General features: G+C 38.8%; 1 protein-coding gene across 2 annotated transcripts in view; it reads right to left on the reverse strand.

Annotated features, from left to right (window-relative positions):
* The window catches only part of PLEKHG1 (pleckstrin homology and RhoGEF domain containing G1), a 221,316-nt gene that overhangs the window by 144,898 nt on the left and 51,799 nt on the right, over positions 1 to 24,619 (reverse strand). For both annotated transcript variants that reach the window (XM_027083419.1, XM_027083432.1), the window contains exon 2: positions 18,181 to 18,239. The gene's annotated coding sequence lies outside the window, so the exon portion shown is untranslated. The remainder of the gene's footprint in view (positions 1 to 18,180; positions 18,240 to 24,619) is intronic.

Raw genomic sequence — 24,619 nt, forward strand, 5'->3', positions numbered from 1 at the left:
GCTGTACGTGGTGGCCCTGCTCAGTTCCTTAATGTTGCCTCTCTGGACTATTCTTCCAGCTTTAATATATATATATACATATATATATATATATATATATTTTTTTTTTTTTTGCGGTACACAGGCCTCTCACTGCTGTGGCCTCTCGCGTTGCGGAGCACAGGCTCCGGACGCGCAGGCTCAGCGTCCATGGCTCACGGGCCCAGCCGCTCCGCAGCATGTGGGATCCTCCCGGACCGGGGCACGAACCCGTGTCCCCTGCATCGGCAGGCGGCCTCTCAACCACTGCGCCACCAGGGAAGCCCTATTCTTCCAGCTTTATGCTTTGCTCCTGGGCTTATTCTTTGTTAAGAACCTAATATTTATCTTACACAAGTCTTTAAAAATATGACTAAGTGGATCATATTCCTTATAAAGTTAAAGAAATAAAAGTCAGTGAGAGGCTACGAAAAGTGAAGCTACTTAAGTCAATCTTTTTAGTAGAAGAACACCACCAACATTACTGATTTTTGAAAAATGATTCCTCATTGCTTATTTACTTTGAAAACATAAGCACATGTGAAAATATTATATAAATTTTTTTCTTGATGGTTTTTCTTGATACTCCTATTAAAATCCATGGGGTTTATAAAGAAAAATAAACATCTATTTCATTGAAGGAGCAGGGATAAAAATGAATAAAGCCACGTCTTTCCTTCAATACAAAAATCCCTTCGTAATCTCAGGAATGGCTTCAAAAGGAAATTAGAAATACATTTCAAGGTCAAAATCTGGGTTAGCGTTGTGTCAACATGGAGAACACCTTTGGTAAGAACCTGACTGAGTGTAAGAATCACTGTTTACAATTGCTACTGCCAAAGGATCTAAATGAATAGTTCAAGTCACTCTGACATCAAGTCAAGTATTGAAAGTAATTTAGGTAAAAATTTCCCCCAAAGAACATCTCATGATTTTCCATGTTAGCTAAAGAGTTAATTCTCCCCTTAGAGTGAAGCCTTGTGGATTCGAGCAGAAGTAATTACAAGGGAGTCAGGCATCAAAGTAGGTCAGAGAATGCCCTCTGTAGGAACACAAACACCATCTCAGATGCCTCTTCAGCCCTCACCTGCCCAGGCCAAAGTCATATTTTCTTCCTCTTCGCTCCTACTCATTTTGTACAATACAGACACATCCCAGCTCTCTACAATTATGAGCCTTGCGGATGCCCGCCTGCCTCTACTTGAGGGCTAGCTCTAAGTCAGGGACCTCCCTTTGTCTCTCCTGAATCCACAGTGTAGCCGTGCAAATGTTTGACTTAGAAAAAAGAACGTCGGTACTTGTGGTGATCTTATTTTAGCCATCCGACAATGCTAGGTGGGGGAGGAACAGAGAAGCCCTGAGAAGAAGGCTTAAGTTAAAATGTTTAAAAGTAAATTAGGATCAACAATTGCTTTGAGTCATCACTGCCATAAAATAAAAAGATTACTGCCAGATGCATAAAATATATTGGTCACAATAACTTGGCTCTCCTTTTACTTACATTTAAGGTCAATTAAGACATTATGCTTTGCGTTACTTTGTACAGAACAGGAGGATTGGAGAAACTATGGATTTTGTAGCATCAGAAGACAAACAGTTTTCCAGAAATGAATCAAAATTTAAGTAAATGAAAGAAACACAAGGTTTTAAACTTCTACTGCACTCTTCTCCCAAAATAATCAACATATTTTCAGGATGACACATAAAGCATTCTGATTTTAAAGTCCTTTGTCCGAGTGTTTCAGGTCAGACCTGATTGGGAACACTGCACCCCAGCTGACAAGAATGCCGAGCTCTCACTTGGTCATGAGAGCCAGCAAGACTCCGTGGAAACCAGTGAGTCCCAACGGATCAAAGAAGAGGTCAGCACTCAACAACTGCCTCCAACAATCCCGAAATAGAAACTATGCTCAATACAGGTACAACTGCTCAAATGGACCGTTCAATTTTATTGTAGAAGAACTCAAAATATCACCCCCCAAACCCAGAAATGTATAAAGGGAACTTCTGACTCTCAGAGAAAACCATAATTTCTTCTTTGGAACTCGACTACTGGGAGTTGAAAAATAGTTGAGGGAGCCGTAAAGAACCAAATCATTTTGCACTTTGTCTAGAAGGTGTCCTGGTGTTTAATGCTCCCATGATACCTTTTTATTTTGTTCTCAGAAAAGTTACAGGAAGGGCAGCCAATGCTTTACGTCCTTTCTTGGCAGGTACAGATAGCAGTGAGGTGCACGTTCAGTCCTTGCAGAAGCACCAGGACACAGCAGTACGCGGGCACAGGGAGCCTTTCCCGATGCATAGAAAAACTCTCACACCTGACAACAGCCAGCTGAAAAAAACAGCAAGTACGCCTTCAGAATCCATCTTCCCTTTCATATTCCTGGAAGGACCTATTTGTATACAAGTATTTTAGCCACTCTTGTACACAAGTCAATCTTCAAATACTTCTGTTCTTTATGTCTTTTTAGACACACGTCTCAAAAATAGACAAGAGGTCTTGAAACCTTTTAATATCTGCTGATAGAGAAACCTTTTCAAGGGACAGGTAGCGCTCGACAACAATACATAGTATTTTTACTTGTTATTGTTGGTGGATTTGATATCACCTTGAGCTCTAAAGGAGGGTCAATTCTGCTTCCCACCACTTCCTATCTTTCCATACATGGGAATCCTATCTTTCCATACATTTGAATTCGGTTTCTCTAAATGTTCCCAAGCAGCATACGCTCCTCACACAAAAGAAAACAATGTGATCTTAGGGTCATTTTAATGCAGGAAAATATTTCTGTTTGAGTTAATAAAACATATTGTTTAGACACATCTGTTGCAAATAGGAAAAACTAGACTGCTATGAGCAAGGAAAATTAATGATACTGTGGGAGGTTGTCGCTGGAAACTGTGCTTCAAACTACTCTTTCCCAAGATACTTTATAATGTTAGATTGTGTGTTACAGGAAGTCTCCTCTGCCCAAACCCCATTTTAGTGCTGCAATAAGACGACGTATTGCTGTCTCTTATAAGTTTGCTGAAAACACAAAGACTTGACTGAACAGATAATAGAAACAAGTAGCCTTCTTAGGCTTCAAAGACTAGGTATCCATAAAGTCGATGGGTGGAAATCCTTTTTGAAAGTCATGTCTACAGCCATTCAAGATTTTGAAAGTCTGATGTTGGGATGCTAGAAACTTGAAATCTTAGTAGTTAGGTGACCAAAAGTGATACAAACCCAGCCCTAATATATGTTTGAACAGGCCCAATTTTCATGTTGTAAGATTTGAATGGTTGGCATTCCCAGCTCTAAACAGACTAATATAGCAAATCAATTTTTAAAAGTCCATCTTTCTTATTGCTCATCAGTTTAAAACAATATGTGTGTGTGTGTATCTATATACATACCCCCTTTGTGGAAAAACTAAAGAATTTTATAAATGCAGTTGGTATACTGGGCTGGAAGACAAGACACCTTGATTCTAGTTCAGTCTCTGGCACAAACTTGCCGCGCAAATTTGGTGGTGATGCCAACTTTCTCTGTGCCTCAGTTTCCTCATAAGCAACGTGAGGTATTTAGGACTAGATCTTTTTGGTGTCTAAAATTAACACCTAGGTATGGCTGAGGTGAGCACAGAGATGGGTGGAGACACTAGGTGTACTGGTTATCTGGAGGGTAGAATTCTACCCCAAGCAGAGAAGAAGGGCACTTCCGGAATAGGCAAGATGACAAACAGATGTTAGGTCAGCAGCAAATGGACCAACAGAGCAGAGGGGGTATGGGATGGAGAACTAACACGAGATTCTGCTGGACAGAGCCAGACAAAAGAAGCCCTTGAAGGGGAAAGCCAGTGTTATCCTGTGGTGACCTCAGCTTGTTGAGAGGAAGGCCAAGTTTACCCTTGTTCTTAAACTTTTTACTCTTGGCAATATTCCAATCTGAATATATTGCCTTACTTTAGACAACTACAACTCTATCAGACTGCAGAAAGTGGAACATCTGGCCCTCTTAATACATTGTCCACATTATATGTCTGCATTATATTTACATAACTTGCCTCTTTTATCCAGAGTGCTGCCAGGGTGGAAGGAGGACTCATTTTCCTGTAGATACAGCATTATAAAGGATAAATAGGTAACAAAATTGCCCACATTGATCTATGTAACTTGGATGCTAAATACCACAGGAAGCCTGTCCTCCTGGTTATACCGTAGCCCCACTCAGCTGTCCGAGGCAGAAGCCTGGAAGCCATCCTTCAATTATTGGACTACTTTCCTCAGGCCCTGTATCTATAGTTTATGTCTGAGTTCTAAAGACAGAGGAATAGAGAGCAGAAAGTATTTTTTAACAGAGTAATTTTCACTTAAAACTCCATCAGGTATTTAGAAGCATCTGCCCCAGTTCTGCACACAATACACTATGACTCTGGCGCATGCTCCAAAGAGCAAAGCACCAACTGGCCTCGGGTGGGCTCTGTGCGTGAGTGATTCCGGATGGCAGCGCTGGTTGGATGTCAGGCACTTCCAGTCATGGAGAGCTCAGCAACTTAGATCAGAAGATGAAGACAAGACCCCAGGTGTTCATAATATGAGATGTGCTCCCCTCCCTCCAAGGTGCCAAGAAATAACTTGAGGAACTCTGTAGAAGTGCGGTCTGCAATAGTATGTAGGGATAAGAGCCAGGGATGGAAAGATTATACTCAGAATTATGTTTTATTTAGAAATAAAACTGCAACAATTAAGTATAATTGCCTCAATTTCATGGGCATTTTCGGTTGCTTACCCAGCATCTACTTTCCACTTCTCCCTTCACAACAGCTTGTTTTGCGGAGGCATCCACCCCCTTGTCCCTCCTACTCACAGTCACATCCTATTTTCTCTAAATGGTTCATTTGGGAACCACATTCTCCTGAATCAAGATACCATATTATTTAACCCATTTAATCAATATACAAGAGGGAGCAAAACTAAATAATTTGCCTTTTAGGCTAAAACCTGGTGGTGGGGAGAGATAATTAACCTTCTTTCTCTATATAAATACAAACATTGGATATTTAAATTGGTGCTCCCAAAGCATAGATGATTTGTTTAATTGTAAGTCCGAATGAACTTCCAAGAAGTAGTTGGAAATAATTAGAAGAAAAAGTTTTCTTGGATGTCTTTCAAGATATTCAGAAGAACGATCATGGAGGAAGAAAAATAAATTTAAGTGTTCAATATCTCACAGCAGGTCAGCCGGTCATGTCAACGAACCTCTTACCATCTGGTTTTTGTCTTCTAAAGTGACCCCATGAGCATTATACTTATTTTCATAAGTGTTTAAAGTTTCTCAGATAGGAAAGCTCATGTTCATAAAAATCATAAATGTGGAAAACTTAGAAATTTTATTTTGTGTCTAAGAAACACACAGTTGAGACTGGTCTCTAGATATAAAAAGAGGTACAAGAGTTCATTGAGTTCCAAAGGCAAAAACCCTACATCCCCCATGAGAATCCAGAATTTTACTATTTGCTTCTCAGGCTCACTCAACTCTACACATACAGGCAGAACCAATTTAAAAATGAAGCACATTCCAAAAGACTCCTGGTAAATGGTTGTTTATTTCTACAGGAAAATGTGTTCCAGGTTCTATTGGTATAGAGGGTTCCCAGCTGCTTTGCCTGTAAAAGCTTTTTAACCCATAATGATTCTCAAATGTGGGATCTAACCATAGGTTATCAGTGTTTTTATGGAAGAATATGTCTCAGAGACCAGGGGGTAACCCTGATTGGGAAGATGGCGACTTGAAAGGCAAAGATTTCCTTACCCTCCCCCTTCTTCTCTCCTTCAACCTACTATTACCATAACCAGCCAATTCTCACTTTGGGATTTATGAGGGAGGAAGGCTATCATGATCTGCATGTTCCTCCTTTCTACAGCCCACTCTTCTTCTTCTTCTTTTTTTTTTTTTGGCCGCACCCTGCGGCACGCAAGACCTTAGTTCCCTGATTGAACCTGCGCCCCCTGCAGTGGAAGCGTGGAGCCTTAACCACTGGACCACCAGGGAAGTCCCTGGCTCACACTTCTGAATCACTTACTCCTCCCTCCTCTCCCTAAGAGGTCCACACAGGGCATCATTCTTACATTCTCCTCATTCTCCTCTCAGGATACCAGGCCCCATCTTACTATTCATTTCAAAGCATTCCCCCTAAACTCTTACACAAAGTAAATAAGAATGCCTTGGTATTAGAGTTTCAAAATTCAAACTGGCATAAATTATAAATATATCAAACTTGAAAGTGCTATATAATTGTAATGTGCTTCTATTATTGCTTTGATATGTTGACGAAGCTCTCCTGAATCATTCTTATACACGATTACTCACGTCTGTATGACTTATAGTTTTATAGCTAATATGTGTCTCTCTACACTCTGATATCAAGACACATGGCCTCATAAAAATGTTTATGCCACATTTTCTAGTTGTGAGAAGTTCTACAAATATTGGAATCGCAATTGTTTATATGAACAGTGGGGAAGAATATTAGTATTGGCAACCGGCCACCAAAATGCCCTGAACTGCTTTCCAGGTACAGTATGGGTTAAACAGGCTCTGTTTGCCACAGGACTTCCCACACATAGCTTTATATCTAATGAGGAAAAAACACACTCCAAAATATTTTTCAAATGAACTTTTGGAAAACAACCCTGGCTTAAATTGAAGATTGCCTGCGTGTAACATATGCTGTGTATACTCATGGTGTTACTGACGGAACCCTTATTACGTCCCAGTCTTTCCCTACAGAATCCTAGTCTTGAATGTTCAAATATTCTTGAAAATTGTTGAAGTTTTGAAATTTTTCTTTGCAAAGTTCCTTTTCCTAAGAGAGAGATCTTCCCAGATCCCAGTGGTGGTGCGTGCTGAGTCAGCCGGCGCCTCTACACCTTCTGGGGTTTTATCTAGCATCGCCTCCTGGACGGACAAGGGAGAGGTGGGCACAGAGCAGAGAATTAATGCACCGAGCCGGGTGTTCCACAGCTGGGGGATGTGGTTCCCAACTCTTCACCCCCTCACCTTGACCCCAAGAAGGAAGAAGCCCATTCCCCTGGGAAGGGTTCTTCCAAAGGCTCTCATGCAGTTCAATTTCACAACTTTAAGCCTGAAGACAAAGGAGACTTTTTTTCTTAAGTAAACATTTTAATAAATAACTTCTCCATATAGGCAAAATATTGCCAAAATTAGTAATCTGCATTTTGTTTAGAAATAGACTTTGCAAATGCATTTAAATGTGAATTTAGGATGGAACACACACCTTGGCAGGTGAAACTTGGCTACAACGTGTTTCAAATGATTATTTTGCCAATACTTATGTTGTTGAAAGAGAGGGTCCCCAAACCTCCAGTTAAAATGATAAAGTATGGAGTTTTAAAAACTGGCTCTGAATACGGGGTGATTAAATAAAGCTAAAAGACCCATCATTACAACTTATATCTACCTATAATTCTTAATGGTAATTCTTTATTTGTCATTAACTATTTTCAGTAAATTGACTTGTACTGTACTTCCCTGTTATTTTTTATTTATTTTTTTTGCGGTACGCGGGCCTATGGCTCACGGGCCTAGCCGCTCTGCGGCATGTGGGATCTTCCCGGACTGGGGCACGAACCCATGTCCCCTGTATCAGCAGGCGGACTCTCAACCACTGCGCCACCAGGGAATCCCCCCTGTTATTTTTATCATTAATTTAAAACACAGTTCCTTAAGACTAAACTGTATTTGCAGATTTTATTTAAAAAACTATATATATAAACATATAAATGTAGACAGAGCAGAATAATGATGCATCCTTTCATCTACCTTCTACAATGATCAACTGATGGCCAACCTTGTTTCATAACTTTCCCCACTCAATCTCATTCCACTCACAGATTACTTTTTAGCCAATTTTATTTAAGTACAATTTGTATACAACAAAATCCACCATTTTAGCTGTGCCTTTCTGTGAATTTTGACAAGGCATACAATTTTGTAACCTCCTTTACTGTCAAGTTATCAAGATATAGAAGTTTCCCATTGCACCAAAGAGTTCCCATGTTCCCTTTCATAGTCAATTCCCTATCCTTAGCCCCATCCCCTGGTAATGCTGTTCTCTATCCCTGTAGTTTTGCCTTTGTGATAATGTAATATAAATATAATTATACAATATGTAATCTGTATATGAATCTGGCTTCTTTTACTTAGTCTAGTGCCTTTGAGATTCATGTATGTTGCCAAAAATACCTGTATTTCGTTGCTTTCTATTGCTGAGCGGTCTTCCATTGAGCAAATGTAGCATAGTTTGTTTATCCATTCACCAGCTGATGAATATTTGTTTTCTTTTGTTTTTTCCACTTTTTTGGCAATTGTTAATAAATATATCTACTCTAAACATCCATATACAGGTTTTTGTATGGATTTATATCTTCATTTCACTTGAGTAAATATCTGAGAGATTGATGAGTTGTATGGTAGTTTATATTAAACTTAATAAGAAACTACTAAAGTGTTTTCCAAAATGGCTGAAGCATTTTGCATTTTCACCAGCAGTGTACAATGCCCTGTATCCACACCAGCATTCAAATAACTGGGACCTAATTGTGATTTTAATAAGAATTTCCCTAATAAATGATGATGTTGATCATCTTTCATTTGCTTATTTGCCAACTGGATCTCATTTTTAGTGAAGTATCTGTTCAAATCTTTTATTAATTTTTAATGATGTTTTGTTATTATTGTGTTTTTAGAGTTCTATATATATATATATATATATATTTTTTTTTTTTTTTTTTTTTTTATGTGGTACGCAGGCCTTGCACTGTTGTGGCCTCTCCCGTTGCAGAGCACAGGTTCCGGACGTGCAGGCTCAGCGGCCATGGCTCACGGGCCCAGCCGCTTCGCGGCATGTGGGATCTTCCCGGACCGCGGCACAAACCCGTGTCCCCTGCATCGGCAGGCGGACTCTCAACCACTGCACCACCAGGGAAGCCCTCTTTATATATTTTTATCATATATGTATATTATATTTTCTCCCAGCTTGTGAATTATCTTATTTTCTTCTGTGTCTTTCAAATAAAGAGAATTTTTTAATTAAAAAAATAATAATAAAATAAAAATAGAAGACCCATCATGAACAAAATGGTCCCTTCAGTTTAAAAGTGCCACCACATTTTTATCTCTAAACGATTTCTTCTCTGACTCTTCCTCAGGCTTATTTTTTATAGCAACATCCTCCCCACCAGACTGTCCCAGCGGAAAACCTGGCCAGGAGGGGAGGGGAGAAAAAGTTACCTGGACTGAAGAGGCAAAGAAGAAAAATGAAAATCTGCCCAAGAAAAAAATTTAGGCCTAGAAAATAATAGTTATGAAGACAATTAGAATATTTCCTATCTTGGAGGTACTCCAAGAAAATAAAACATGAGTGTATATACAGCCATGTTTTAAGATTGCCCAGGGCTTAAAAGGCAGTTTTGTGAGAAATACTGGATAGTAAGATTTCTTGGAGTTTCAAAGTTTACTCTGCAATATTCTTCACATTCAGAACTATGAACAAAGAAATTTGGGCTAATCATGCTACATGAAGACATTTACCTGGGAACCCTCTGTACTTAAAACCAACGCGCAGGCTACTGATTCCATCTGAATATATGTGAACCTTCTTAAGTTTGAATCCAAAGAGTCTGTGAATAGTTAGTTACACATCAGGCACCAGGCTATAGATCATATGCATAAGACCTAGTCCTGCCTTTGAACTTTTAGTCCATTAGAGCAGGAACTAACAACACTCAAGAAGGATTTTTAAGACCACAAAGCAGTGTCAAGAGGCACTACAAAATTAAAATTGCTAAAAAAATTGTTCTGAAGCTAACTTATATACGAGGAAGCAGATAGAATCAGGCTGGAGTCATTTATGAAGGAGGAGGAACCTGAACTGAGTTTAAGAGGATAGATAAGGTCTCGATAATAGTATTACTGCGATCACCCTCCAGCTCCATTTGAGAGCCTGCCAGGCTCTCACCACAGCTGGCATTGTACGTGCACTCTCTGGACCCACAGCTAGACTGTAGTGAGTTTATCGTCATGACTTTATAGCTGAGGATGGCAGAAAATGTGCCTGAGGCCTCCCAGGAAGGAGATGAGCCGCCCAGGTCCAACTGACCCCAGAACCCACGGTGTTTCCCTCATGACAACTCCAAGGAGTGGAGACGGTTCTGGGTGGCAAAAAATAGACTTTCCTAGAACAGTTGACTTCAAGATGAAAAGCAAAAATAGGTCAGAGCTTATGGAGCAAGGAACAATGTATCCCTGTGAATTTTAGACTAGACACCTGACATAATTAACCCAGCCCTGTGCGTGGACCAGGCTGGTGGGCAGCATGAACTGGAGGTTCACGAATTTGGAAAAACCATAGAGAAAGAGAATCTGGTTCTTCTGCCCCGATGCGGTACCACAGAGGTACGTGGCATGGCTGAGCTGCAGGCGGTATCCCACATTCCAGGGCAGCAAAGAAGATGGTGGACTTGTACTTGTACTTGGGTATTTATAACTCATCCTGTTTCTTAAAACTACTGGTTGTGAGACTTCGGGCAATGACTTAAATTTCTGAGAATTTCAGTCTCCTAACCTTGAAGCCCAATTCATGATGATAACTGCACAAAGCTAAAAGGATGAAATAAGAAAAAGCATATAATGTGTAGCATGTGGCAAACATTCAGATATTCACCTTTCCCTTCTCTGAAGTCTGTGGAAATGGAAAAGAAGGGCTGAGACAGATAGAGAAGTAAATTTAGGGAGATCTAGTGACAAATTAGCTATCAGGGGTGGAGGTGGGGGGTGGGGGAGGAAGGGAGAAAGATGTCAAATGTGCACGTGAAATGATAAGCCTGCACAAAAGTATCTTTATTTTCCTCAAATAGGAGTTAAAAGGTAGTTTTAGGAATAAGTGGCCTTAGAGGTAACTGGGAGATCCCCAACTGAAAACACTCAGAAAAGAGTTAGAAATGAGACGGAGAGTTTAGAAACAAAAGAGAGACCAGAAAAAAAAAGGATTTGGTGATCATTTGCCTAAGAGCCTGGTTGCTATAATATTCCATTTATGAGGACTTGTGAAATTGCTAAACTCTGTTTATCTTTGAATGACTATGCTTTAGAAATCAAAGGAATATATATGAAGTTACAACATTTTAAGAAATCCAATTCCACATTTTTTAAGACAAAGAATATTAAAAGAAAATACTCTACTTAATACAGGACTTAAGATCAATTGCAACTCCCGTCTTTCAATTTAAAACACAATGATTGCTTTAATACCTGACTTAACTCTAGAAAGCCTTTATCACAAATGTAATCTGCCTCTCCAGAACAGGCTTTCCTTATGGCATAGGAAAGTCATGATGGTGTAAGGCAATAAAACACAGATTTTAAAATTATGCATACCTTGGAAAATGCAGCTGAAACAGCAATAGTTGGGATCTGAAATGAGACAGGAAGCAAGGGGCCAAGACAGAGGCGGAGGGGATGTCAGCTTTATTCAGTCAACATGAATACAGGCCTTGCTTACCTAAAGCTATGGTGGATAATTCTGTTGTACGGACTTCCTAAGCTTGGTGAATCTGGTCCAGTGCTTCTCCAAGTTTCTCAGATATTACAACGAACTGTCTGTTCCAGACACTAGATTCATTATCTACAGCTGCCAAAAGCAGATCTGGCACCACTGGACTCATCTGGTTCTTCTGACATTTTAAGGGACGGCCTTTCCGTGTCTATTAGATGGTCCCTTTGCAAGCCCTGGGCAGGTCTATCCAAGGTTCATCATCAGCGGCAGATGTTAAAAACATGAGACCTTCAAAAACCCTCTGCGAGCCCATACTTCATGGGGATTGGATATTCTATCTGGTTTCCAAAACACAACAATTATCTTGCACCTAGCTACATAACAAGTGAATAACTTATTAGCCTCTGTGTATCTAAAGTACAGCTTTGAAATATACAAAGGAAAAACTGATAGAACTAAAAGAAAAAATTAACAATCCACTCAACACAATTAAGTTCCAAAACAGCTCCCTCAGAAAATGACAGGTCAAATGGAGCAAAAGTTAAGTAAGGATACTGATAATCTGAATAACAGTTAAATGATTTTGATTTAATCGATAACTTTGTACCCAACAGAAAATAAGCATTATTTTCAAGACATGGGACATTCACAAGTGAATAATTTATATGGGAAGTACATCTCTTTGGATCATATTTCTAGGTCCTTTGGTACTCTAAGTTTCTGTTACCACTTTTTTTTTTTTTTTTATCACATACTGCTTCACAGAAAGGTTACTTGTTAGATGTGTTTTACCTTCTCTGGCATACTTTACAACCTTCCCAAGGACAGAAGCCTTGTCTTCTTGCCTTTGCATCCCTCACAATACTTACTGCTTTACACAAAGTAGACATTCATTTATAAAACGATCATTCGAAAACAGATCACTTTTCATGATGTATCAATAACAACCTATGCTAAGTAATTTTATGCTACCTCTTTCCAATAAGGAGTCCCTCAGAATCTGTCAAATGTTATTAAGTTGGAGGCAGTTTAATAGAAAAAGGTTTAAGGAAACTTTCTTCCACAGTAGGATTTCAGAACACTGAACGTCACCCTTTGCTGATCCCTGATCCCTTTGCCAGTGGCTTAGCCGAACGCTTCAAGATGCTTCACAAGCTGCATGCATGGAACATACAGGTCAGTCTGAGGGGAGAGCAAAATGGGAGGGAATCCCTCACCATCAAACTCAGGGCTGGTTCCATTACTGGTTATCCAGATGGAGCTCTTGGAGTCACTGTATAGAGTTTTATCCTCCAAATGTCCTGTTCGGTTCCTCTACCGAGACACGTCACAATTAGGGCTTCAATTCGTCTATATTTCTTCCCATAACCCATTTCTGTGTTTGTGCTGGTCACTTCCTCTTTCCATATTACATTGGCATTTACCAAGCCATCTTCCACAGAGCAGCACAGTAATAGGTCAAAAAACTAGCAGGTGGGGAAGGGGGCTTTGGGGAGGGAGGAGGAATTTCATTTCAATAAGTCTGAGAACCTTGCCTGTAACACTTCCTTGTTGAAGACGTACAGTTCAAGGCAGCATAGTAAAGGCTCTGCAGAAAAAGTAATCATTAACCTTGCTTAAATCCCAAACTTATTTGACCATGAAGCCCCCCTCCCCGTCCTTGTTTTTGACAGAAACCTATTACCATAATTCCACAAAATTGAGAACATACTGTCCTGAGAATCCTCTTATACTCAATGCCAGGAACGGGAACTAGTTCCTTATTCCAAAGGTCATCCCTTCATGAGAAAACAAGTACCTTTTTTTTTTTTTTTTTTAAACTTATGTCCTTTTTCTCTCAAAAATAGTTGGGGACTTCCCCTCATACCTTTCCCAGATACAATGAAGGATCTACAATGAAGAAGTTTTCCTCCTTCACCCCTCCCCCCCACCAAACGGTGTCTAGTCTTTATACCAGCTTAAGGTATGCAAACTTCCAGAAGATATTAAAAAAAATTTTTTTAATTTTAATTGTGGTAAAATACATATATTTTTAAGCGTACAGTTCCGTAGTGTTAAGTACATTCACACTGTTATGCAACCCATCTCCGGAACTCTTTAAAAGGAGACTTTTTTTTTTTTTTTGTGGTACGCGGGCCTCTCACTGTTGTGGCCTCTCCCGCTGTGGAGCACAGGCTCCGGACGTGCAGGCTCAGTGGCCATGGCTCACGGGCCCAGCCACTCCGTGGCATGTGGGATCCTCCCGGACCGGGACACGAACCCGTGTCCCCTGCATCGGCAGGCGGACTCTCAACCACTGAGCCACCAGGGAAGCCCAAAAGGAGAGGTGCCCATACTCAGAAAGCCAAATCTGTACGTCTTTCTGAACGTGTAATTTTGTGCTATATTTTTGTAACCACTACATTTAGTTATTATAACACTTTTAATTTTCGATTATCCTTTAAAAATTATTTTCATGACAGCTCCATGTTAAGAGATAATCAAGGGATTTTGCAATGGAAGAAAACTGATGGAAAGCATCTCAATGACTTTTTAAAGATCCCACTGCATTAAGTCCCTGTCCTCTAGCTTAGTGCCAAGAATTGCACCAGATGGGTATATTATTAGCAATGTCTAGTGCAATATAATTAGTTATTTATTCACAATGTCAATCATTTATGCTGTAGCCACCGATAACTCTTCTATTAGCTGCCTTCCAATAAATCTATCAGCCTTAAGTAAAACACTTCCTGGAACACAGTGGCAAGGTCACTTACAGGATATGTAAAGGGCTGGGCAGTGTTGATTCCTCACTGAGCATACTTCATTGCATTGTTTGTAAGTCTTAAGGGTAATAAGCCACAGTATTGCAACCCCACAAAGCCTTCAGCTTTAAGACTTTTGAGGTACCACAGAGCATGTGGGCCTCCTGCAATTGCTCATGAAAGGGCCGTGAGAGTCCTCAGCTAGGGATGGAAGATGCCAGAGTGATGTTTATTCCCTCCAGAGAAGAGCATGACCACATGGTAGGGGTCAGAAAATGCTAGCAAGAACTGTAAAGGATGCCCCGAGCACCCCGGTGCCTGGTGTGTACCTTGGAACATTTAAGTGGCATCTCTCAGATACTCGGGCAGCTCTAGGCTGTGTGCTCCTAAACTCCACCCCTGATGCACTTTCCTCAAAGAACCAGGGCAGGTGAATCCCTGGACAAAAAGACACCAAGAATAAAATGTATGGGAATGTTTATTCAGGAAAAAAATATGTTTATATGAGTATGGGTACACACATACCTTTTTGGTGGTATTTCAAAGATGCAGGCTTTTTAAAAAATTATTTTATTAATGTATAGTTGATTTACAATGCTGTGTGAATTTCTGCTGTACAGCAAAGTGATTCAGTTATTCATATGCATAAACATCCTTTTTCATATTCTTTTCCATTACAGTTTACCTCAGGATATTGAACATAGTTCCCTGTGCTATACAGCAGGACCTTGCTGTTTATCCATTCTATATGTAATAGTTTTCATCAAAGATATAGTCTTGAAGCTGAATAACACAAACACACACACGCACGCACACACACACACACACACACATCATACCAAGAGAAAATAATGCATTCTAATTCCTTTGGGGTCAAAAACTGTGAAAAGTAGGCCTATACTCCTCTGATTTTTCAAAAATTAGCTGGAGAGAGCGGCGCTTCTCCCTAGAATTCTCTTGTTTTCCTAGCTTAATTTGATCAACTGGTACCCAATGGCATCTATTGGTCTACTACCCTGGAGAGAACAGTTCTTATCTATAGCTTGTGGGTAACAAACTGGTAGATTATTATTTTATACTGATGTACCATATACATTTTTGTGTACATGCCCAGATATTTGCTAGTCTGAGAACTAGAAGTTTTGCGGTTCACTTATATACCCCAAACAATTTCAGAACACTCCAGAAGTATAACATGATTTGGGGGGGGTTATCAATTTAATTATATGTATTTACATTTAAAATAAACAATTGTTTTAGAAATACAGGGGTACTTTTTCCTTTTGGAGGGCTAGGAAGAAGGAGCGTGGGGTGGCCTGGACCAGCCTGAGAATAGTATGGGGTGAGGGGAGTCTAGGGGGGCACCAAGGTGGAGAAGGTCATCAGAATACCTTTCCTGTTGTTGTTTTAAGAAGTTCTAGAAGGGAATTCCCTGGCAGTCGAGTGGTTAGGATTCCAAGCTTCCACTGCAGGGGGCATGGGTTTGATCCCTGGTCGGGGCACTAAGATCCAATAAGCCTCACGGCACGGTGAAAAAAAAGTTCTAGAAAAGTAAAAAAGCTCCTTCTAACCCAGCTATTTTTGTGAAAGGGTAAACTGAGTCTCGAGATGGAGGCTGACCACTGAAGGGTCACCCACCCCTCCAGGCACTGGAGATGTGGCCCTTCCAGTATCCGATCTCCACGGTTGTTACCTCAAACCAGAGGCCTGGAGCCCTAGTTCTCGGGAGGGGGAAACATGACTTTTCTAAAAAAGGAAATTAGCTCATTCATTCTTTCAGCAAACATTTGAGCTTCCCTTATGTCTGGCTTTTTCTAGGGTATATAGCAACAAGCAAAACATGCAAAGACCTGGCTCTGAGGGAGTTTATATTTGAGTGGGTACCAATTTTGAAAAAGAAGTTCATCAGACATTCAACACACTTACTTTAAATGAACAAGTGACTTTTATAAGATATTCTTATCTGGTCACTGCAGTTGAAGACTGACAAAGCTATTTTCTCCAACACTAGATCATGGCTTCAGAAACAAACAAAACCGGATCGGTCACGGTAATTGAAAATGTCATGTACTCAGTAACACAGATCAGCAACCACGGAAGATCTAAGAACTAAAGTCCACATGCCCACAGCAGCAAGGAGCAGGGGTCGCCACTGTTCTCATGGAACACACACTTCTCAGGCAAAAATGCTTGTCCAAAATGGGACCAAAGAATCCTGAGCTAGTCCCGCTTCCCCTTCCCTTATTTTGCGTATCATATTACAAAGCAAACAGAATATCAGTGGGTCTCTCAGGAGAGAAAATATTTCTTTTATTCTAAGAAAACATCACGAATAACCACAGCTATCTAACCTAACAAGATGCCATTTCTTTCTTTGGAGACGAACCATGTATCTCTCTGGTGAGCAGACAAGTCTATATACGCATTTCCAGAGAAGGTAATCATTTCTGAAAAAGAAATGATTATTCCACTTCAAAAAAAGAAAAAAAAAAAGCGTTCAAATGACTGAATCTGTCACATATATAGAGTGTGCCCGACTGCGATCCAGGTAGGGGCACATGACGATTTTCTTGGGCTCTGAGGCCCCTTCCTCCATAAAAAAGAATATTAAAAATTACATTTTATGACTGCCTTGGTATAAAGAAAAATATAATCCAGGCTGGGTTCATTATTATATATTCACTATTTTTCTATTTATTTTTGGGGAAAGAATTAAAATTAAAACATTTTCATGGGCCACTAAAAGCATCATGGCCCCAGGCACTGTGCGTAATGGGTAAGTCAGCTCTGGACCTCAGACTCTTGATTTTTAAGCTACTCAGCATTCTAGTCATACATTAGACAAAAGAACTTCTAGGACTTTCTTGCCAGTAATGAAGATCTGCAGTAAGAAAACCACTATTTTACCAGTTAACAAAATACCGATGGACTCTGAACTCCAACACAAGCAAAGACATCTTTATTCCATTAAAATACCATTTGTCTTTGTAATAACTCTGAGTACCTCAACAAGAATAATGCAGTGTATCAAATATTCATAATTCCAACAAAGCATGATTATTGTGCTAGTTAAAGGCAGACTCTAACCCCTTGTTGCACTTATGCTTTAATGTTATTTTTATTTTACTGTTTGGTTAAAAAAAAAAGACCTGGTGTAGAATTGAAAGTATAAATGAGTAAAAGGATAATGCTGTGCTTACCAGGACTGAGTTTCTTCACATATTCCTTCCATTCTAGTAAGCATTTGATATGGAATTGAGTAATAATGTCAGTTTAACATTTCAAGTCTTGCCAAATAGCTTATGATGTGGTCAGAGTATGATAAATTAAAGGACTTAGGAAAGGAGAAACAGAATAAAATAACTGCCTAGACCTTAAAAAAAGGGTATATCTCTCTCCTTCCTTTCCCTCTTATTGTTCACTGTGGTTTTTCAAGTACTACCACCGCAAAATTGCATTGAGATTTTAAATCTTAAAGAAAAAAGAGGAACTTAAAAAGAACAGGAAGAACTTTTCTCACCAATGAAAAGCATTTAAAATATTAACCAAGAGACTGACTCATTAGCAGTAGCGCGCCAACAGGAAGGTATGATTCCAATTTGGGTCACACTATGGTTTACGCTTCCTGACTCCATTTTTATTCCTCATGTATGTACTTTGAAATATGAATTTTCTTTTGTATTTCACCCTCTGGTTATAATATTTGTTATTCTGTCTTACAAAATAGTTAAAAAAACAATATAAATTTGGCTCTTAGAGGGTACCTACACAAAAATACCTAACAAACCTAAATTACAAATTTATTAATCTTTTAGCATGTTTCATACTCAAGTGGTAAAAAAATGAAAACAGCTCACTTTTATGGTTGAAGCCTTTCCAGTGTCTTCACCCACCAACTGCTAACATCCGTCTCCACCTGTAGCAGAAACACAAAATATAAATTGCTTTTTACTTTTCCAGAATGATTTCAGTGGAACATGGATGAGAAATCTGGGCCAATTTTAAGGGGCAAAAGGAAGACTGGATGCAAAAAGACCATAATTTTCCTAGGAAAAAGTCACCTATGCTACTGGTCTATAATAGACCTATAGCAATAATCATAACAATTTAACTTAAAAAACAACTTACAGGGTGTGGTGTTAGAAAGTTACTGTCCAATCTTGATTTTCCCTTTCCCTTGAAATACTCAGAAAATCTAAAAAAGACTTGAACTTTCAATAGCGCTAAAAATTAAGTTCAATGACTTGCCAGGAGCCAAGAAGAATTTCCTTTACCAGGAAGAGAGATGAAACTCCAAGGAGCAGAAGGAGAATGGATGATTTCACTCAGTCTCAACCCTCGTATCCTTATCTCTGAAACGCAAGTCTTCCACAGGATGTGACCGCCTTCTAAGGCCATGGCCACTCTATCCCTGAGCTCCTCTCTATGGCTGTAGCCAATAAGTCCTCTCAGTTTCCATCTTTGCAAAGCACTTGGGGTGGGAAGGTAGAAGTTAATGGGAGTAATGCTTAGATGTGGTAAAATCTGGGGTTGCTTTTTTTCTGGTCACTATTTTTGAAAAGAAAGAACCACAGACATTATATAATGGAAAAACAAATGTGCCTAGATATGTATCAGATAGGTATCTTCATGAACAAAAGTTACTTGAAAATATTTCCACTTGACTGAGGGATGAATCCAAATAAAAAGAGTGAAAAAGTAGTCACGTAGTAGCACGGCTGGTAAGCATTAGAAGCAGTAAATAGGGAATAAAGTATGCTAATTATTCTAAAACCAGTCCAAATAGTGTGCAAACTTCCAAATTTTTGGAAAAAATGTCTAATAAAAACATTACTATAGTAGTTAAGTTCATCTAAGTCTGAAATCCTGGATCATGTTATGAAAAACGGGGAAATGAGTGGGGATAGATGGTAAAAGCATGTTAATTTCATTTTGGGTGGGGAGTAAGAAATGCAGTTTTACTTGTGACGCTAGTAGCTGTTTTGTTTTTTTTTTAAACTGGAGAGAACAAAGCAATAAACTGCATATTTAAACTTAAGCTCAAAAACAGCAGTAAAGGTAATATAGGAAAGGCAGAAAAAAATAAAAGCAGGAATTTTTGATTTCGATATTTAAAAAAAAGTCACTGGTTCATTATAGAATGAAATGTCTCATAGACAGATTTCAGGCAAATCTAGTCTTAAAATCCAACATGAAACTCGAATTACTAGAAGAACATATCACAGATATGGAAGAGATGATAAACTTGAGAATGCCATATAAAAAGATCCTTGTGAATAAATCTGAACATCTCAATGGAAACAGTTTTCTAAGGTGGTATTTAATTATTAAAACTGAACCAGAAATATAAAAGCCGAAAGGCTAAGAAATATGGTTCACTTCAAGGATTAGACAATTCCCAAACTGTATAAAAAGCTTTCAGGATATAAAACAAACGCGACTCTTCAGTTTGTTTGGTGAAGCTTATCAGATAACTTAACCTGATAAGACACAGAGAAGGAAAAAAGTAAGAGGTTTATTTCACTTAGATAAACATGATGGAAGAACATCAAATAAAGTGCTCAGAACTCTTGATTTCTAGTAAATTAAAATAATGATACAACAATATAAACTGGGCTTATTCTATAAATATTATATAAATAAATCTCTTACGCTGTATCAATAGGTCAGATCAACACGTATTCATATTTCCAAAGATGACAAAATAGCATGTGATAAACTCAGCATTTATACCTGATAACCTCTCAGTAATCTAGAAATAGAAAGATCACCTACTGTGATTTTTAAAAAGATCTAAAACCAACAGACAACATTTTTGCTAAAAAGTCAGGAATAAAATAAAAAGATGTTCACAAAGTATTAGTGAAAGGAAATGAACAGACCAAATACCACCATCAGCAGGTGCAAGGCTGAATACCTAAAACTCAAGAGAAATATCTAAAAATAACCCTGTTGGAAATAGTAAGGGTGGTATCAGATGATTTGAAATACGTAAAAAGCAATGCTTTTTGTCCAGTGGTAGCAAAGGCCAGTCACAAACAAATGAAAAAAAAAGACAATCTGAAAACAGGTCATATTCAGAAAAATTATGCTCAAAGAACCTATGTAGAAAATGTTTAAGGAAATCTTTAGGACAATGGTTTCCTCATGAGAAATGTTGAGAAGTATAAATGTACTTTTTTAGAAAAGGGGAAAAAAAAAAAAGCATCATCTAGCCAGGAAACTCAATATGAGGTAAACTAATGAATTTATATTTTTGGTCTGTAGAAGGTGAAGTACCATTATAGGGATATGAGAACAGTAAGAGGCTTTTATAGTCAGAGAGGCTTATTTATAGGTGAATACTTGAGGATCTCAGAGGCTGTTCTATAAATTCACGATAGAATTTTTAGAAAAAAAACACATTAAGAATATTTGATTATCCGGCCTTAAGTGCCAAATGCACTGATAGATTATACTCACAGCATTAAATACAAATAGAATTTGATATAAAAATACCCCCAAACACTTCACTACGCTCTTGAAGGTTGGGGAAATGTTATAAACAGCCATCAATGTTATATTTCTGGAAAGAAAATGTTAATTACACTTCACTGAACCATGATAAAACAGGTCACATTTTATTGCTTTTGGCCAAAGAACAATGTGAAACGTACAGTCAGGAGTACATGCAAGGTGGTGTTTAAAATAAGTTCTATAGGCACACCACAACTAATGTGAGTTTGAGAATAAAAATAAATAAAATGTCAGGGTTGGTTTTATAAAAAGGAGACACAAGTCCAATATGTCGCCATGTCTTTTTAGCTACAGTGTCTAAAATAAGCTTATCTCTCATTTCAGACAACAGAGGGAGGAGAGAAACTAAAAGCCAAGTGTTTCTGACAATAACTATGGGATCAATGTCACAAAAGGGATCACATTTACTCTTTATATCAGGACAAAATTAAAGGCCTGTTAGCTTTGGAGGATGATGATACTGAGTGACTAGGTAAAAACAGGTTTAATGGGCTGAGTCTGGCAGGGTTTAAACAAGGAACAATTTAAAGTCATGTTCGATAAAAACACTTCTACTTATGATAATGACTGTGCAAATACCCAAGGCGTAGACACTTTCCCTAAAAATGTCAACTATTTGAAACACAGGAGCCCCCAAAGCTTGCCCATAAGCATGAAATCTGTTATCTTTATTTCTTGAGTAAAACACATAAAACTTCATAGAAGAAACAAGTGAGAGTGAAAACTCACATAAAGGGCTACCAGAAATCACAGAATTTTAGACCAGTGTAGACTAATGTACTCAATAGCAATGAGACCAAAAAAGGGCAACTTTCCCAATGTTCACGCCCTAAGTACCTAGAAAGTATTCCTTAAATAAGTAACACAGATGGTCAAGTAGACAAAAGCAAAGCGAGTATTTTTGAGGGGATACACAGTTTGATCATGTAACTCCAAAAGGAATCTCTGTATTCACACCGGAGTCCAGCGCCTGCCCCACACCTGCCATTCTGGGGGGCCGCGCCACGTCTATCCATTCTGATTTAAGAATGCCAGGTAACTCTGGACTCTAGGTCCACTTCGACATAAAAACCACTTTCGCTCTTCCACTTGCCCTTCTTTGAGCTGCCTCATTTCCTTCATAGACCATAAGCAAGCAACAGTAGCTAGTGAAATACAAACCTTCTTAATTTGGCTGCTGAAAGGGGGCGGAATACTATCCTCTATAATTTTGGAAGCCCAACATCCATCTACCCTCCTTCTGACAACCATAGCAGCGTTTCCCTCTCCTTTGTCCTACTATCAGCCCAGGTGCTCTGAATGAAATCAATTAGGCTAAACAATTCATCATATTTCATCTCCCTGTTTACTCTGATTGGTGCATGGATAGGCACGTGACCCAAGCCACACCAATCGAGATCAATGAGACCTAACTGGGGTATTTTATTAAAATTACTAAGGAAGCAGAACTTTTCCTGCTTCTATGAGACACGAACAAGACAGGATTTAGAGGCCAGAGTTGCTGTAGCCACTCTGCAAACACGTGGGGCATGAAAATGAGCCTACATGGAGGAATCTCATTCTGATCAATTCTGTGTGTTTTTGAACTATAAAACAGATCTATACATGCTCCAAGGTGACTTACTTTCTTCTACTCTATATAACGTTTGTGAGGGACTTCCCTGGTGATGCAGTGGTTAAGACTCTGCGCTCCCAATGCAGGGCACCCGGGTTCCATCCCTGGTCAGGGAACTAGATCGCACACGCATGCCGCAACTAAGAGTTTGCATGCCACAACTTAGGATCCCGCCTGCTGCAACTAAGACCTGTTGCAACCAAATAAATAAATATTACGTTAGTGAGATTCCTCCATGTCATTTTGCAGTGTAATTATTTGTGCAGATGGAGAGTACTTCTTTGAATTTCACTGGATACTTCGTGGTATATTTATACGCTCTACTGTTAGACCTTTAGATTGTTTCCATTTTTCCTTCCTATACAAGCAACGCTGTACATGACTCCTGTATTCATACTTCTACATTGTATTTACTTGAACTGGAACTGCTGGGTTGTTCATCATACCCATGTTGAACTTTACTGGGTAATGCCAATTTTTTTTCAAGAGTAATTGTACCAATTTACACGCCACCCAGCGTACACGCATACCTCATTTTACTGTGCTTTACTTTATTGCACCTTGAACATATTGCATTTTTATTTATTTACTTATTTTTACAAATTGAAAGTTTGTGGTAACCCTGGGTTGTGAGATGATGGTTAGCATTTTTTAGCAATAAAATATTTTTAAATTAAGGTATATAGTTTTTTTGGGCAAAATGCTATTAAGCATTCAATAGACTACAGTGTATAGTATAAACATAACTTTTATATGCACTGGGAAACCAAACAATTTGTGTGACTCGATTTATTGTGACATTAACATTATTGCAATGGTCTGAAACTGAACCTGCAATATCTCTGATGTATGCCTATATATGAGAGTTCTTTTCACTCCATATTATGGCCAACACCTAATACCATAAACTTTTTTTTTTTTTTTTTTTTTTTGCAGTACGCGGGCCTCTCACTGTTGTGGCCTCTCCCGTTGCGGAGCACAGGCTCCGGACGCGCAGGCTCAGCGGCCATGGCTCACGGGCCCTGCCGCTCTGCGGCACGTGGGATCTTTCCGGACCAGGGCACGAACCCGTGTCCCCTGCATCGGCAGGCGGACTCCCAACCACTGCACCACCAGGGAAGCCCCCATAAACTTTTAATTATAGCTATTCTGGTGGGTGAGAAATGGTATTACTGTGGTTTAAATTTGCATTTACCTAATTACTAATGGGGTTGAGCATAACTTCATTTGTGTGTTGGCTATTCACATTTCCTTCCCTGTGAAAAACTTGCGCATACACTTTGCCCATTTTTCTATTGAATTATTTTTTTCTTATGAATTTGTTGGAGTTATTTATATATTACCCAAAATGTAAATCCACCTGTCTGTTATGGGTTATGGTTTATCTTCAGTCTCTTGACAAAGAGAAGTTCTTAAATATGATGCAGTTATATATGTCTCTTTATGGTATAATGATTTTCTGTCTTGTGTAATAAATTCTTTCCCTACCCCAAGGACAAGAAGATATTCTTCTATGTTTCTTTTAAAAGTTTTATAATTGTGTATTTTGTGTTTAAGTCCTTGATCCATTTGAAATTAATTACTATGTATGCTGCAAGGCAGGTGCCATTTTCATTTTTTCCATAAGGATAAGCTATTACCCCAGTATCATTATTTATTCTTTCCACTGATTTGCGTTTCAGTTGTGTCACATAACAGGTTTTCTATATAAATGTGGGCCTGTTTCAGAAATACTGTTTTACTGGTCTAATCACTTATCCCTATTGCCAAAATTACAGTGTCTAAATCGTTTTGGCTTTATAACAATATAAATATCTCTAAATCCTTCTACCTGTTTCTTCTTAAGGATTCTTTTGGCTATTTCTGGATCTTTGATCTGTATAAGTTTGAGAATCAACCTAAGGTCCAAAAACATGTTGAATTTTGACTGGGATTGTACTGGATCCACGTTTGGGAGAACTGCCATCTTTATAATAATGAGATCATCTATGAATATCTTATGCCCCTCCCATTATTTAGATCTTTTAGAAGTATTTTTCAATAAAGTTAAAGTTATTCCAGTGTCTACATAAAGATCTTTCATCAAATATGTTTCTAGGAACTTAATTTTTGTTATTATTGGAGAATATATCTTTTAAAAATATATACTGCTTTTTCTAGAAAGG

This window comes from Aethalodelphis obliquidens, unplaced genomic scaffold (assembly GCF_003676395.1).
Source record: "Aethalodelphis obliquidens isolate GAN/ISIS:26980383/991018 unplaced genomic scaffold, ASM367639v1 scaffold3, whole genome shotgun sequence".
In the NCBI taxonomy this organism is placed as follows: domain Eukaryota; kingdom Metazoa; phylum Chordata; class Mammalia; order Artiodactyla; family Delphinidae; genus Aethalodelphis; species Aethalodelphis obliquidens.